This window comes from Ambystoma mexicanum, chromosome 1p, assembly GCF_040938575.1.
Source record: "Ambystoma mexicanum isolate Mex_15411 chromosome 1p, UKY_AmexF1_1, whole genome shotgun sequence".
Lineage (NCBI taxonomy): Eukaryota > Metazoa > Chordata > Amphibia > Caudata > Ambystomatidae > Ambystoma > Ambystoma mexicanum.
In genome coordinates, this window is record NC_090921.1 from 95,375,574 (window position 1) to 95,390,312 (window position 14,739).

At 46.5% G+C, this 14,739-nt stretch overlaps 1 protein-coding gene across 3 annotated transcripts in view; it reads right to left on the reverse strand.

Annotated features, from left to right (window-relative positions):
- PLD2 (phospholipase D2) overlaps nt 1-14,739 on the reverse strand; it is a 730,967-nt gene that overhangs the window by 531,427 nt on the left and 184,801 nt on the right. For all 3 annotated transcript variants that reach the window (XM_069644098.1, XM_069644072.1, XM_069644080.1), the window contains exon 2: nt 5,133-5,225. The gene's annotated coding sequence lies outside the window, so the exon portion shown is untranslated. The remainder of the gene's footprint in view (nt 1-5,132; nt 5,226-14,739) is intronic.

Genomic DNA, 14,739 nt, shown 5'->3' on the forward strand with positions numbered 1-14,739 from the left:
GGCCATGAAGGGTGTAGGGGCTGGAGTGTATGAAGAAGAGGCCTCACGGTGCAGCAAATTGATGTTTTATTTTGACTGGAGTTCCCATTAACAAACCTGGCTGCAAGCAATTGCCACCGGGCTCAGGGCAACCAGTGCAGACATGTATTCCTGTTTGCACTGAATGCTATGATCCCTGCAACAATTGTTTACAGTAGAAGAACTGGCCTTACTGGATAATCCTATCGGGTGTGTGTATTTACAGTAGCAGTGCTGGGATTATAGTGTAAAGTGGCAATGCTGGCATACATTGTGTGCAAGGGCAGCCTTGTTTTTGTATGTACTACACCACAGAATAGAAGCAGTTCAAAATGAAATATTTTGATTCCAAAAAAAAGAAGGCCAGGCAGGGGTAAGAACGAAGAACACCCCCCTTTACCCCCAGAACACTGGTTGGATTGTGCCCGATCACTACACTCGCTCACTCACTCACACTCATTAGTAAGGAAGGTTTATAGCCCTCTAAAATAAATATAAATCGCCCATCAACCACCACTGACTACACCGCTAGCCCCGCCCCACCGATCTGCATGCACCTGTACCCACCCACCACTAGCTTGTGTGGAATCAGTAATTTCTTCTCTCCATTTCCAGCCCCGCTTGGCAACAAAATCACAAGTTAAGGGATGAAATCTGGGCCAGCGAGCGAAGGTAGCACGCGTGCCAGCCACAGCGTCTCAACACAAGTAAGCGTGACATTATGGGGCACAGGCAGGCACAACAGTGATGCTTCAATATAAAGATGTGAAAAGAGTTTGATGCCAACCCAGCTCCCAGTAGGGGGAATGACTTGTTTGGGTGTACACATCTTCATTTACACACAAAAATGACACACTAATTAAGTTCATGAACCTAGAAAGGTCTTGCTGTTGGCCCAATGGTGGTTGCCAAGCAACACTGGAGATGGGCAGAGCACCTTGCAGTGTCTCTTGTGCTAAATGGAATTACCAACAAAGTTCTCAGACCAAATACCTGAATAGCATCAAGGAAATTGGCAAAGTACTCATTAATTCTCAGTTTAATAAAGCAGGGTCCACTGGCAGACATCACATGGATTCTGGCACACCCACACACAAACATGATTACACAGGATGCTTATAACCAAACATGCATATTCTATGGTGTTATCCTATGTGGATAACCATAAACGAAATAGCGGGAGGGATTGGTTAGGGGAACACATCTTCTTATAGAATATATATGGATTAATACTTCGTTGACTGTCTCTTACCTGTAAGACACTCAAACTACCTCTAAATACGCAAGATACCGATTATAGCGAACAAAATAACAGCATTGGTCTATGCAACGTTTTATAGCAGGTTGCCCCATAGACCCACTGATTGGTTGGCATTCTCACCCAACCTTGGACTTTTGGCTCGACTAGCAGTATGTAAGGAAATCAAAACCCAGGTGCTTGGATCACGTCAGATTACTCCCTACTTTCCCAATGAGTCCATCATCTCTCATCAGTCCGGCCATGAGCCAAAGTTTCCTGTCTGTACTTGACCTTTCAGCCTAGTCACTGTTATAGGACATTCAAGGGAATGAAAGCAGATCACTATCGAGGCTTAATGAATAACCTTTGTTTTTGACTTCTGAGTCACATGTGAAGAGACCACAAATTTGTCAATTTCAGCCTCTTATTTACTGCTACTTGATTTAATTATACTGAGTGGCATTGATCGTCTCAACCGCTAGGAACTTGCTCACTCTAGCTTCCATACACTTAATTGTCCAATACTTGGCTCTTGCAGATGTTTTTCTTCTTCATTAACCTAAGGCTCCTGGCTCTGCAACCCTGATCTGCTTCTGAGGTAGCTGAATTGAATATTTACACAAGCCGGCATCCATTTTCCAACTATGGCCGCCGCCGACACATTATATATCCCTCTATAGAAAGCTTGTATTGTATCTACCTTGCGTTGCTGACCAATAAGTGTAAATACGCAATAAGTTCCTTTGTCTTCTTTTGCATTCACGATTCATTAACTGTTTCGTACAGGTTTCTCTTATCGCTTCAGTTACATCATCACTCTTAAGTATCTGCATATTGTTTCAGCATGGCTTCGTATATCTTCTCCATGACATCACTATGCCCTCGTCAGATTTCACTCAGCGCTCCATGAGGTCCAATGGTGCATGCTGACATCCTTCCACACTTTCAGTGCGAGGGTACATTCGATATGGTTGTCTGAGTGCAGATCGTCTTTCATACACTCAATGAGGTATAGGCATAACACATGGAGTCTCACACAGGGCCCTTCTCCTGCTGTTCCAGTATGACGGCGGGAGTTGGGGAAAATGCGTCCACCTGCTCCCCTACAGTACCGAGGGAACTGACAGGACCACCAGACTCGCACTCCTAGCTTGCTTCCATGTTGGAAGTCAATGCTCGAGTTGGCTGAAGCTGGACCGTTGAACTTCGTAACGGTTACGTCAAATCATTTGCTTGTCCGAGTTGTTATATAGCACCAGCGCAATATTCTGTCAAGGGCGGAGTGGTCTACTAGTATACTCGGAGTTAGAAAGGTCCAGGGAATTATATTTAGATTAAAAACCAATGATCTAGTCTACCATGAAAGGCAGGGTCCAACTAAGAAGCTGGTGAAAATGGTACAGCATTGCCTTATGAGCAAAGTGATGTGGAGACGGGAAAGAAGATTACTGGTGATGAATGGAAGATTGACTTGTGTGCTCTTAAGTGGAGCCAGTCTGCTTCTGCTAGGAGATGTGGCACAGAGGGCAATCTTAGAGGATTGGACGGCAAGGCGCCTGTTCCTACGCTTACAGCGACCCCAACAGCGATTGTCAGATTGTATACAAGTTGGGCAATTTACAGCATTTGGTTGGAGATCGATGGGAGGAAAGCTCTTGTAGGTGCCCTGGATTCTTGATACTGTAGGTCTTGGTCATATGAGAGGGGGTTCAGCTTAAATCCTGGAACCCACAGGAGCCAATGAAGAGCTACTGGGCATCTGTTGTGCCAGTTAAGACTCAAATCCTAGATCATGCGCTCATGGTGGCCCCCAAGATTCTGCGGCACGTCACTGTAGATTTCGTGGGGTGCATCAGTCCTGTGCTCGTCTGGTTGGTTTCTCCACGCGGTGTAATCTTCCAGAGCATGGAAACGAGGCGTTAGGGTCTTAGACAGCTGCATTTCTTAACTTCCCTTGTAGACAGGAGAAGCCCCAACTTTGTGTGACCCAGAAATGTCAATCTTTGCTCCATAAGAGGTTTTCATCCAGCAGAAACATGGACCTGGATAGCACCGATTCTTGGAAAAGATGGAATATAATGCATGGAGACCAACTTCAATTGGGGGAGGGGGAGATTGGAGTGTTCCCAGGCCCCGGAAAGTGGACATGCTGTCCGGGAGGATAGCTCAGCAGCAACGCGCTCACCTTGGAAGCAAGACGACACGGAGCAACACAGGCTTGATCCACGGGTCCAGGCTTAGAAACATCTGGGTATTAAGCGCGTTATAAATACTCCATCATATCATGAGATGGCACCCATTTCCCTCAGTGCCAATCCTTACAGGAGTGCCAGAGATTCAACTACAGAGGAAGCAGGCACTGAAAAGGCAGCACAGTGTCTTGGGGAGGAAAGCCAACCCAAACAGTGCCGAGCACTTGAAGGCACTGAACTCCGCCAAGCACAAGGAGTCAGCAGTTGGATACTTTTCAATTTGTTTAAACTATGCAGAGATTATGGCAACAGCCAAGGGGTCATAACTCAGGCAAACGCAAAAACAAGGAAGAGAATGCACACCCCGAGGAGCGGGTGCCAGTAGATAAAACAACCCGTGCCAGATAAAATGAAATCGGAGATCCGGCATGCCATGTTTACAGAGCGGAGTGAAAGAGGGGGATGAAGCCTCCTGGAGAACTTACCCCCCTCATCACACTTTCAGAAGGCACAGCTCCCTCCAAGAACAGAGGGATCAGAACCCTGTACACTGGAGTCCACCAAGCAGTGCAGTCACTCAACTTCATCCTGGGATGAAGCCCTTGCACAAAACAGCTTTCCAATCTTAAAAATCTCTGAAAAAGATACGAGGAAAGAATGGAGTTTGCTTATCGCTTCCGAGTGCCCCGAAGCATGGTCTGGTTCTAGAGCGATGCATACTCAACGAATGGGAAGGAGACCCTCTACGTCACGACCACCTGGGAAACTGATCCATACACTTGCAGTGGTTGTGGAAACCATCTCCTGCCAACATACAGATGCCGTGGCTGTAACCCAGTGCGCAGGCCAACACATCAATGGAAAGTGCCGCTCTCAGAACACATGGGCATCTCGGCACATGCCAGGGGAGATGCATTTAAAGGGTAGCGGGGGGTCACAGAATGTTGAAATGAAATATTTTATTTATATCGCGCTCATACACAAGTGCTTCAGAGCGCGACCAGGCAGAAAGGGAGGGGGAACAAAGAAAAAACAGAAAACAGCGATCTTACTAGGCCCAGTGACATTTAAGAAAGCGCAAGTGCAAGGGAAAGGAAAATGGGGAAGAAGTGCAGGGGGTAAGGGGGAGTGGAAAGTGCGAAGCAGAGGAGAGGAAACATAAATAAATATTAAATAGAATAAATAATAAATAAGGGCTTTAAACCATGGTAGTGCAGCCAGCAAGTGGCAGGTGAAGGTTAGTCAGAAAGTTATATCTGATAAGTGCAGAAGAAACGTGGGAGGGGGACTGTGTGGGTACAGATACAGAACTCTGGTGGCCTGGAGGCAGTGCAGGAGGGTGGCAGGGTGAGCAGATACCTGGGCCCGAAAGAACAGAGGGTGGCCAGGTGCACAATGCCATGAGAAGAAACAGATCAACAGGGGAGAAGGGGGGCAAAGGAAGAGGCCAAGAGGAAAGTCTTGAGAAGTTTCCGGAACCGAAGATGTTTTTCCTCAAGTTTCAAGGTGGCCGGGAGGCTGTTCCAAAGGGAGGCACGCTAGGGGAGATGCAGTTAAAGGGTAGCGGGGGGGGGTCACAGAATGTTAATGAAGAAGTATTAGAACACATTTAAATACCATGGTTTATACAAAATGGACCACAAGTTAAAGGAGCATTGCTGGTAGTGGACACAATCACTCACCTTTGAACACTTGTTGGGCAGAAGAAGTTTCTTCAGTTGGTAGATACTGGCATTGCTCCAGGTCTGCCTCTGCTCTATCGAGCTCTTGATGGACTGTTGGAAACAAAACAAAAAGAATATTGGGTCGATACCGTGGTAGGTTTGGAGAGACTCTTCTCAGACTTTGTCTGCAGGACTGCTGTTAAACCCTTGTCCATACTATGAAGGACACCACAAGCAGCACTCCTACCACCACCGTCTGGCAGTGGAACACCCTCCCGCTAGCCATCAGATCAGACCCCTCACACACATCTTTCCACAGAAAACTAGAACACGGGCTCCTCACATTCAAACGGTAGCTCCTTTAGATCCTGGAAGTTAGCTTGGCCTATTGTACATGTCTGTAATGCCTGTAAACACTGTACATTGTACATTATATCACATGCTGGCTCACTCCTATGCATTTGTAAAAATGCCTACATTTCTATCCAGCGCCCAGATACCCACGGGTCACGTGCTACATAATTAAAATAAACCCTGCAAAATCCTCGTGCTCAAGGATTGGGCATGCGCTGTAGTAAAAGGCCAACTCTGTGCACACAATCTGCTCAGAATTTAATTGCATTAAAGCACCGGGTCGCTTTCAATTTCTTTTACAGTCCGTTATCTGCATTTTCACGGTCAGTTGTTTTTGTGTAATGTTTTGGCCGTGCATCTGCAGGACAGAGACACTTTGTCAGCAGAATTGCGTGCCACGTCTCCTTGCTTTGCAGGCGTTTGCCTTTGTACATTCCTTGCACGTTTCACAGAGGCGTTAAGTGGTAACACTTATGCCAGCATGCCTGCTCCCCTTCTTTCCCTGCTATGCAGTCTCGCTTTATTCTGTCGCTGAGGGCCTGCAGGGAATATGTGGCAGAACTGCGAGAGGTGGGCTGTCGTCTGCCACCTCACCCGTACAGTATCTGGAGGACTCGGAGGCCCCACACACCCTCCAGGGACGGCTGGCCCCAACTGGGCAGGCTGGCCAGACAGAGCTGAGAAGCAACACAAGCGGGGTTGCAGCTGGTTAGGGGGTAGGAGGGGGGTTCCACACTTAAACCTTTTGCCTTGAGAAAAGTATTTTTCAGAGCACAAGGAGCAGTGCTGCCAGGCCAACCCAGAATTCAGAGAGCAGTGGGCCTGGTGGACCCCAACAGACATCTAAACAGTGTGCTCCTCTTCAGAGTAGTCAATTGAGAACTGTAACAAATTGTGGGCAATCAAATAGACAGGTAGGTCGGACGGCCAATAAGGATGGCAGAATATCAGCAGCCTATCCGCTAGCCGCTCCTCCAGAGGGAGGGCTCGAAGGTCACTCGACCAATGGAATGAATGTTGTGCGGGCGGCCAATCAATTAGCCTTTCTTCTAGCAGAAGGGCAGAGGACCAATCAACCAATTAAAAGAATGAGAGCCGTGTGGGCATGCACCCAAAGCATTGCATTCTGTGCGAGCCTTGTGCAATGCAGTACTTTGCATGCGTCCAAAGCATTGCATTCTGTGCGAGCCTTGTGAAATGCAGTACTTTGCATGTGCCCAAAGCATGGCATTCTGTGGGAGCCTTGTGCAATGCAGTACTTTGCATGTGCCCAAAGCATTGCATTCTGTGGGAGCCTTGTGCAATGCAGTACTTTGCATGCACCCAAAGCATGGCATTTTGAGTGAGCCTTGTGCAATGCAGTACTATGCATGCACCCAAAGCATTGATTTCTGTGCGAGTCTTGTGCAATGGAGTACTTTGCATGCGCACAAAGCATTGCATTCTGTGGGAGCCTTGTGCAATGCAGTACTTTGCATGCGCCCAAAGCATTGCATTCTGTGCGAGCCTTGTGCAATGCAGTACTTTGCATGCACCCAAAGCATGGCATTCTGTGCGAACCTTGTGCAATGCAGTACTTTGCATGCGCCCAAAGCATTGCATTCTGTGGGAGCTTTGTGCAATGCAGTACTTTGCATGCGCCCAAAGCATTGCATTCTGTGGGAGCCTTGTGCAATGCAGTACTTTGCATGCGCCCAAAGCATGGCATTCTGTGGGAACCTTGTGCAATGCAGTACTTTGCATGCGCCCAAAGCATTGCATTCTGTGGGAGCCTTGTGCAATGCAGTACTTTGCATGCGCCCAAAGCATTGCATTCTGTGGGAGCCTTGTGCAATGCAGTACTTTGCATGCAAAGGATAGACATAGCATGGAATATTTGGAAAGCAGTACTTTGACTCTGCCTTCTCTTTGTACATGACAACACAGAGCACCAATCAGCTACCTTAACAAGCAATGGCAATGCCAACAGTTTTGGCTTTTGTGTAGGCATGGGTTAAGTACTTGCCAGGCACTGACCCAGTGGTGGTGGTAGCAGGTGCGAAATGGTGCAAGTACCTGGGCACCACATAGCAGTGCCTGCCTTATACTTGTACACAAGCCAAAATGCAAGTTTTTAATGGGTCTCCATTAAAGGACACTACTAGCGCTAATAAATCGAGTTGCTGAAGACAGACATGGCCAACACTGTTTTTACACCAGTAGCACGTTCGCAGCTCCAATTAAGTCATTGCCTATCAGAAGGCTGCTTAAAAAAAACACTGCCAGGCACTTCGAACACAAAGTTTGATGATAAGGCTTGATAAGTAAAGAGATCCCAGGAGGGTGTGTTTTGGGTGGGGAGGGGCAGGACATGGGGGGATGGCAGTAGGGATTAGCGTGCCTATGGGCAGTGGATGGGCAAATAGCCAAACAACTCCCGCAAGCTGTGCCCCTCCTCCTCCCATGCAATGTCTCCCTTTCTGTACTCTGCAATAGTTTCGGTTAAAAGCTTACAGCCCAAACTAAAAAGTGGTTTGCAAGCGGACGATGAAAATGAGTAAAGTCAAGCCCTCCTCCCATGGCTCGGCCGATACCGAGAACTTATGGGACACTTCCAGTATGGGCGACCATGGCCCCATGCAAGTGACTTAAAATACTGTGGAGACTGGACGAGTGGCAGGCCCGGGAAGGCCAGTGGCAACAGCAATGCCCTCTAGCTAACCAGCAGCAGGCTGGCTTGCTGAAACCGAAGATATAAAGAAGTGGGCCAGAGACCTTGCTTTGGAGGCAGTGCCCAGGATGAGATGGTTAGCCTAACACGATTCACCAAGCAGATCCACAAGGCAATGGGTGCCAGCTAGCTCCACTACACGATGCCCTCAACATTCAAGCTAACATGGACACGAATGGGTCACTCCAAGCTGCTCAACGTGGCACATAGCCCTCGAACCTGCAGTCTAGTTCGTCAATGCCCCTGGCCACCCTCAATAGCACCCCAGACACCCCAAGCCTGAGCAGTCCCTCCAGAACCCATGTCTTACAAGGACGCCAGCGCACCTTGGCTCACCCATGGCCAGGCCACTTCCATCCAGGGAAAAACGTACAATGACAAACCACCACCCAAACACCCTCTACCCCCGGAAACTCTACAATGGACTGGCACCAGGGGGCACGGCCCATAACGGGAGGAATTGTGTTGGTGACAGTAATGGGCGAGTTGGAAGTTGCTCCTTCAGGCACAGGGTCTGATAATCTAATAAAGGGTTCTCATGAGTTCCCACTGTGGGATGCATCAACCCACTCATCCAAGCCCTGCAACATCACTGTGCATTGCTGGCAGCAGAAACATCAACCCACTCATCCAAGCCCTGCAACATCACTGTGCATTGCTGGCAGCAGAAACATCAACCCACTCATCCAAGCCCTGCAACATCACTGTGCATTGCTGGCAGCAGAAACATCAACCCACTCATCCAAGCCCTGCAACATCACTGTGCATTGCTGGCAGCAGAAACATCAACCCACTCATCCAAGCCCTGCAACATCACTGTGCATTGCTGGCAGCAGAAACATCAACCCACTCATCCAAGCCCTGCAACATCACTGTGCATTGCTGGCAGCAGAAACATCAACCCACTCATCCAAGCCCTGCAACATCACTGTGCATTGCTGGAAGCAGAAACATCAACCCACTCATCCAAGCCCTGCAACATCACTGTGCATTGCTGGCAGCAGAAACATCAGAATGGCCACTGGAAAGCATGCTGCTCGCCAGAAATCACCAGAAATTGCACAGTGAAAACCTGAAAAACAGACCACCATCCACTTTTGCCTATCTTAGTGAGCACAGGAGGCCACTGCTGAAAACCACCATTGGGCTACCCACAAAGTAGCCTGAAACCACTTGGAAATAGCAATGCTGATTGAAAAAGAAACAGAGCTAGTTTAAAAAAAAATCAGTTTTCTTGATTGTCAAAAGTTGCTAAAATCATGGCTCACAAAACCACCCTAAAAGATCCAACCTCTTTGTTGGGTGTTCCACATCATTTACTGCAAGAATCCACACAAATACAATGTCCGAAAAAATCATATGTTCTCAGAACAAAATCCTATTTTAAGGATACTGATGGAAAGACAGCTGTCAAAAATGGGTGTAGTACCGTTGCTCACCTCTACCAGAAAACTGGCGTTTTAAAACTATTTTGGGTAAAGTTGAACATGGAACCCAAACTATGCCAAAGAAAAGAATTCGATCAAAATGGCATATAGAGTGCCACACAGTGATTTCATTGTTGGAAAAGACTTGATTTAAAGATATGTTGCTTATTGTAACTTTATAAATGTATTTATTTTTACAAGGAACTATGTTGCAATTGACCAGAAGGTATTCTGATTTAGTTAAAACTTCAAGAGGCCTTCTTTCATGAGAATCCTTCACATCTTTGGCCTTCCCACCAACAGGAGAGGATATTGCATTGACATGTAAATCAGGAGAGGAGGAGATTTTCTCTGTAGCCCAGAGGAAGGAACAATGGGGGCTTTGGGATGAATAGGAATATGCTGATTTGGGTGTAACTGGTCAACAACTGCTCTGGGAGAGACAGGACATGTGACCTCTGAGGCAGCCAGATCCTGGAGGCGGAGACAAACCATTGTGTGAATTGAATTGAAAGCAAATGTATGTTTTATAAAAATGCCTATAACAAATTGTACCAAGCTGACAAAAATGTAAAACTTTGAGACGGTTAAAATGAAAAATTCACCCACAATTTAAGACTAAGCTGGACGCCGTGTGAGGTTCTGAGACTAAACCCCGGAATTTATTCATATTGTAGATACAATGTTTATGCTAGAAACATAAAAACTTACAGTAATATGCTCAGAGAGGATGTCTATGCCTGTGTAAAATTTGGTGCAGAACCAATGTTGGGAAACCCACCAAAAGTGCGAATAAGTGGTCATTTATGAACCCAAGCTCGTAGGAACATGGGACTTGAACAGAGACATGCCTTAATTAATCTGTGATGTGTATATGTATTATGAACAACTTGTGTATCTGGGAAATATGTTTTTTGGGAAAAATAGATTTTCTATGAAACGCAAAGGGGAGGGATTTCAGTTGAGCCATAAACACAGCATCACTCCGACTCATTCTGACACGGTGATCCTTTTTCCAGTTAGGGGACAGGGAATTCTCTAACCTATCAAATCCTTAGAGGGTTGAGCATGTAGAATCAGCCTACCCACCCACTTGGGAAACACATAAATAAGGACTGCTAGGACAGATGAAAGACACTCTTTTCCACTACTCACCGATTCCTGCGAAGCACCCTGCCAGACCAGATCCAGACAATATCCAGACAGAGATTCCAGACTCCAGATCTAGATCCAGAGACCAGAACTTAGAATCCAGACTCCAGAACTTTGAAGCAGAAAGGCCCAATACCAAAAGCTGAACTCTTCTCAGCAGGCCTGCAGAATCTAGCAACCTGATTCTCACCTTCAACAGCCGGGCTGTGCTGTTTGCTTCTAGCTAAGAACTCTGTGCTAGAACCCAGATCCAGACCCAGAAAGCAGAGTTGTATCCGGTACACCTCAGATCCAGTCCGAGGGACCGAGCAGACCAGAGGCTGTGCTGTGAGCAGAACCCAGTGACTGAGACCTGTCCGGTGGCGAGTGACGTCAAACCCTTGACCAGATCTTTGACGAGGCGCATTCCATTGCAAATCCTAGGAGTGAGTATCTAGTCTAAAACTGTCCTTAACCAATCTCTTAGTTTAAAGTAATCCTCTTCCATCCATTTCTACCTGTTCAGAACTGCATTATAGAATCTTGTGTCCATCCTGTTGATTCCAAATCTGTAAAGCGCATCTGTCATTTCTGAAATCTTGACTTTATTTCTAAAAAATCTACCTTCACAAAAACCTCAACTTTTGAACCGCACGTCCTAGAATGATAGAATTATAGTTTTTCCGTAATCGCAATTTACGCATGTGGAAAAATTGACGCAAATTGCAATTTGGCTCAATTTCATTTTCTGTCAAAATAACTGTTTCTTGCTTTCCACTGCTGAAATTCGTTTTCATTTTGATAATCATTCATGAATCATTGCTAGTGTTGACCTGTACCAATCCAAATTGATTCTCACTAGTGCTGAATCTCCTTTAGTGAATTAAAATCAATTTAGCATATTTTCACTTTTACTGCAATCACATTCAAAAGTATTTTTGTCTGTTTTAAAATCATACCTGTTTCTCTAAGCTTGCTGGGGGAACTGGAATTGAACTGCCTTCTTGATTGTATTCCTGAAACCTGTGTGCCCTTATTTCCATCTCTTCATATTGCATAGGGGGGAGTGAGTAGTCACAGGAGAAAAAGTGACCATATTATCTTTTGATTGAAATCTTTTCGAGTCTAGTTCTGTGTTGCATTCTTTCCCATTACTGCATATCCTTGAATTACATAAAGTATTCTCTGCTACAGTATCCTTCATATTCATACGCCTAAGTGATTAAAGAGATTAAAGAGATTGTTAATTTTGTAATATTACTCATTGTTGATTACCGTCCATATTGATATGTGTGTTATTCAAATATTATTTGGTTAATAAAAGTGTGATATATATATTGTTTAATTCTTCAAATAAACCTTTTAATTTGCAAAACAAACCTACTTCTTGGCTCAGTGAGGTCAGGGGGATTCAAAGAGAGGGGCGTTATATAAGGGTTCATCATCCAGATTTAAAGAACTTTGACATAAAAATATATCAATAAGGGCTTCCATTGGGCATCCCATACTAAGCATTGACTTAGTTGGAGTGCTGAATTGAAGTCACTTACACCACTATAGTCTACGGTGGTACAAAACATGGAATTGGGGATCTTTTCGGCAGAGTGGAGATGAGTTGTCCTTCGGAGCACGCAGGCAGTTGGTTTGCATATGGCTCTTTATGGAAAGGTGGGTCAAATTGCCAATTGACGAGTATGCACATTCTTTTTGCATAGACTTGCATAATAGCCTGGCACTTAAGGGGTTAACTGGCACCGCTATCTCAAGGCAGCCACTAGCAGGGTTCTTTGAAAGCACCATTTCTTCGGACCTGCTCGGAGGATGCCCCCTCCAGCAAGGGGCATAGCACAAGCTGAATACACAGGAGGTTAAGCCAACTGGTTGGTGCCAGGAATAGGCAAGTAAGTACAAGCTCCCTCTGGGGAACTAACATTTGGGCAGTCCAATAGAAACCATTATGCTGTAATGATCGTCTAGATGGGTCCAGATGATACCCACACACAGAGTTCATGCCAACAGGTAGGCATCCATGGCAGCAGCTGACCTGAGGTGGCAAACGTAGCACCAGCTGCTTCTGCCTGTTATATCCAGCCGAGACTAGCCCCGTCGTGTAGCCTAGGAGGTCTTCCCTGTATTGGTTAAACCTTGCAAGATAGGATGCAAGACGAGACACAGGAGGCGCAGGCCTGGAACACGGGATACTGCGGTTCCGCTGTTACAAATAATAAATATATCAACAGACGGTTACCATCATAAGACAACAAGACTGATTGGTAAACAAGCATAACCACACAGTAATTCAAGTAACCACTGACCTGATACACACAAGATGCGGAAATAACCAGGTAGGTTGACGTCTGTGCAATAGTTTCCTGTCTGGATGGCGTAGAGAAAAGATGTGCAGGAAAGAAATGTCCAAGTAATTCCAGTTATGCTGAAAACCCCAACTGGCTATTCCCGACGGCACGAGGACGCCTCTAGACTTATGGCACACCAATTTGAAGTCTCTAGTCCGTGTGCCAAAAACCCAAAAGTCACTGATTGGTTTTGTGAATCCTAACAGGAAGTTCAAAGGCAATCCGTATGTGTTCCGTAGTCGGCGTGAGGCGGGCAGCAGAGAAGGCAAAACGTGTCCAAAAGCAGTCCGTTTGGAGTTCCGTAGTCGGCAGGAGGCGGGCAGCAGAGAAGGCAAAACGTGTCCAAAAGCAGTCCGTTTGGAGTTCCGTAGTCGGCAGGAGGCAGGCAGCAGAGAAAGCAAAACGTGTCCGGAGACACTCCGTGAGCAAGCTGGATAAGGGAAGGTAGGAGGGCAGGATAAGGACGGGTAGGAACAGGAGCAAAAACGAGAAAACAGGAAGCAAGCAATTTCAAGGGACCGAGGCAGAATAGCGCTAACTGTTCGCAACGAAATTCAGAAGCACCGAAACAACAATGGGAGGTGCTTAAGTCACATGAACCGGCAACCACGCTCGAGTCGAACGTGTCACGTGACGGAAAACAGGCTGCCAGCGTTGCCATGCCAACTTCCAGACGCCTGGATGAGAACGTGGAATTCTTTGTTTACTATACACAGGGACGCCTGGATTACGGTGTTTATAGGGTAAAGCCCGGGCTGCCATGAAGCGTGAGGGAAGCTTGACACTGCCCAGCATGGAACTCTGGAGATTTCCCAGCATGCCCCTGGGCCTCTGTGTGGCAACCCATTGTATTTCCATATTTTCCCATAGGAAAAGGGGGTGGTCTTGCTGAAGATGTGCAACATGGGGCCACTTGGAAAATGAATCCCTGAGCCTTGGTTCCCAGCAGGGGAGCCAATTTATGAATTTCTCTAGGGGTGCTGAGATAGAAGGAAGTGACATCACCGGCAGAGATATCACCAGATTTTCACTTTGTTACCAACTTGGTGAAAGGGTGGGATGCAGAACAGTGGAAACATTGGCGAGCATGTTCTCCATATGCTAAAGTCAAGTAATGTCATGGGGACTGGTCTATGGAAGATTATGTCCCTGTGGAAGCACCATTAGTACACCCATTACATTCAGAATCCCTTCTTGCCTTTTTTTTCTGTGTCCGCCGAGACTGCGGCGTCCATTCTTGTGTGTTATCTACTGCCCTTTGTTCCTGCTTCCGGGTAATTCCTTCGGTCTATCCCTGCTTCCGCTGCTCTCACCTCGTTGCCGGCCGCTCTCTGCTGACTGCTTTCTACTTTCCTTTCCTTCCGCGCTATTCGCAGCTCTTCTTGCTGTGCTTTACTCTCGCTTCTGCCTTTATTGATTCCTCACAGTATGCGGTTTCACCCTAGATTCTAATATCTGCTTCATCATAGCTCGGTGTGTACTTCTTGTTTGTTTTTTTGTGCCACTGGCTTTTTTCCCTCTTTGGGCTGTGCAGGGGAGTTGCCATTTTTGTTGTGGTCTGTTCTCCAGTGCAACCATTGTGGCGATTTCCCAGAACAGACCCCATCTCTTCTCTAAAAAAGTGACCCCGGACAAGACTACAGAAG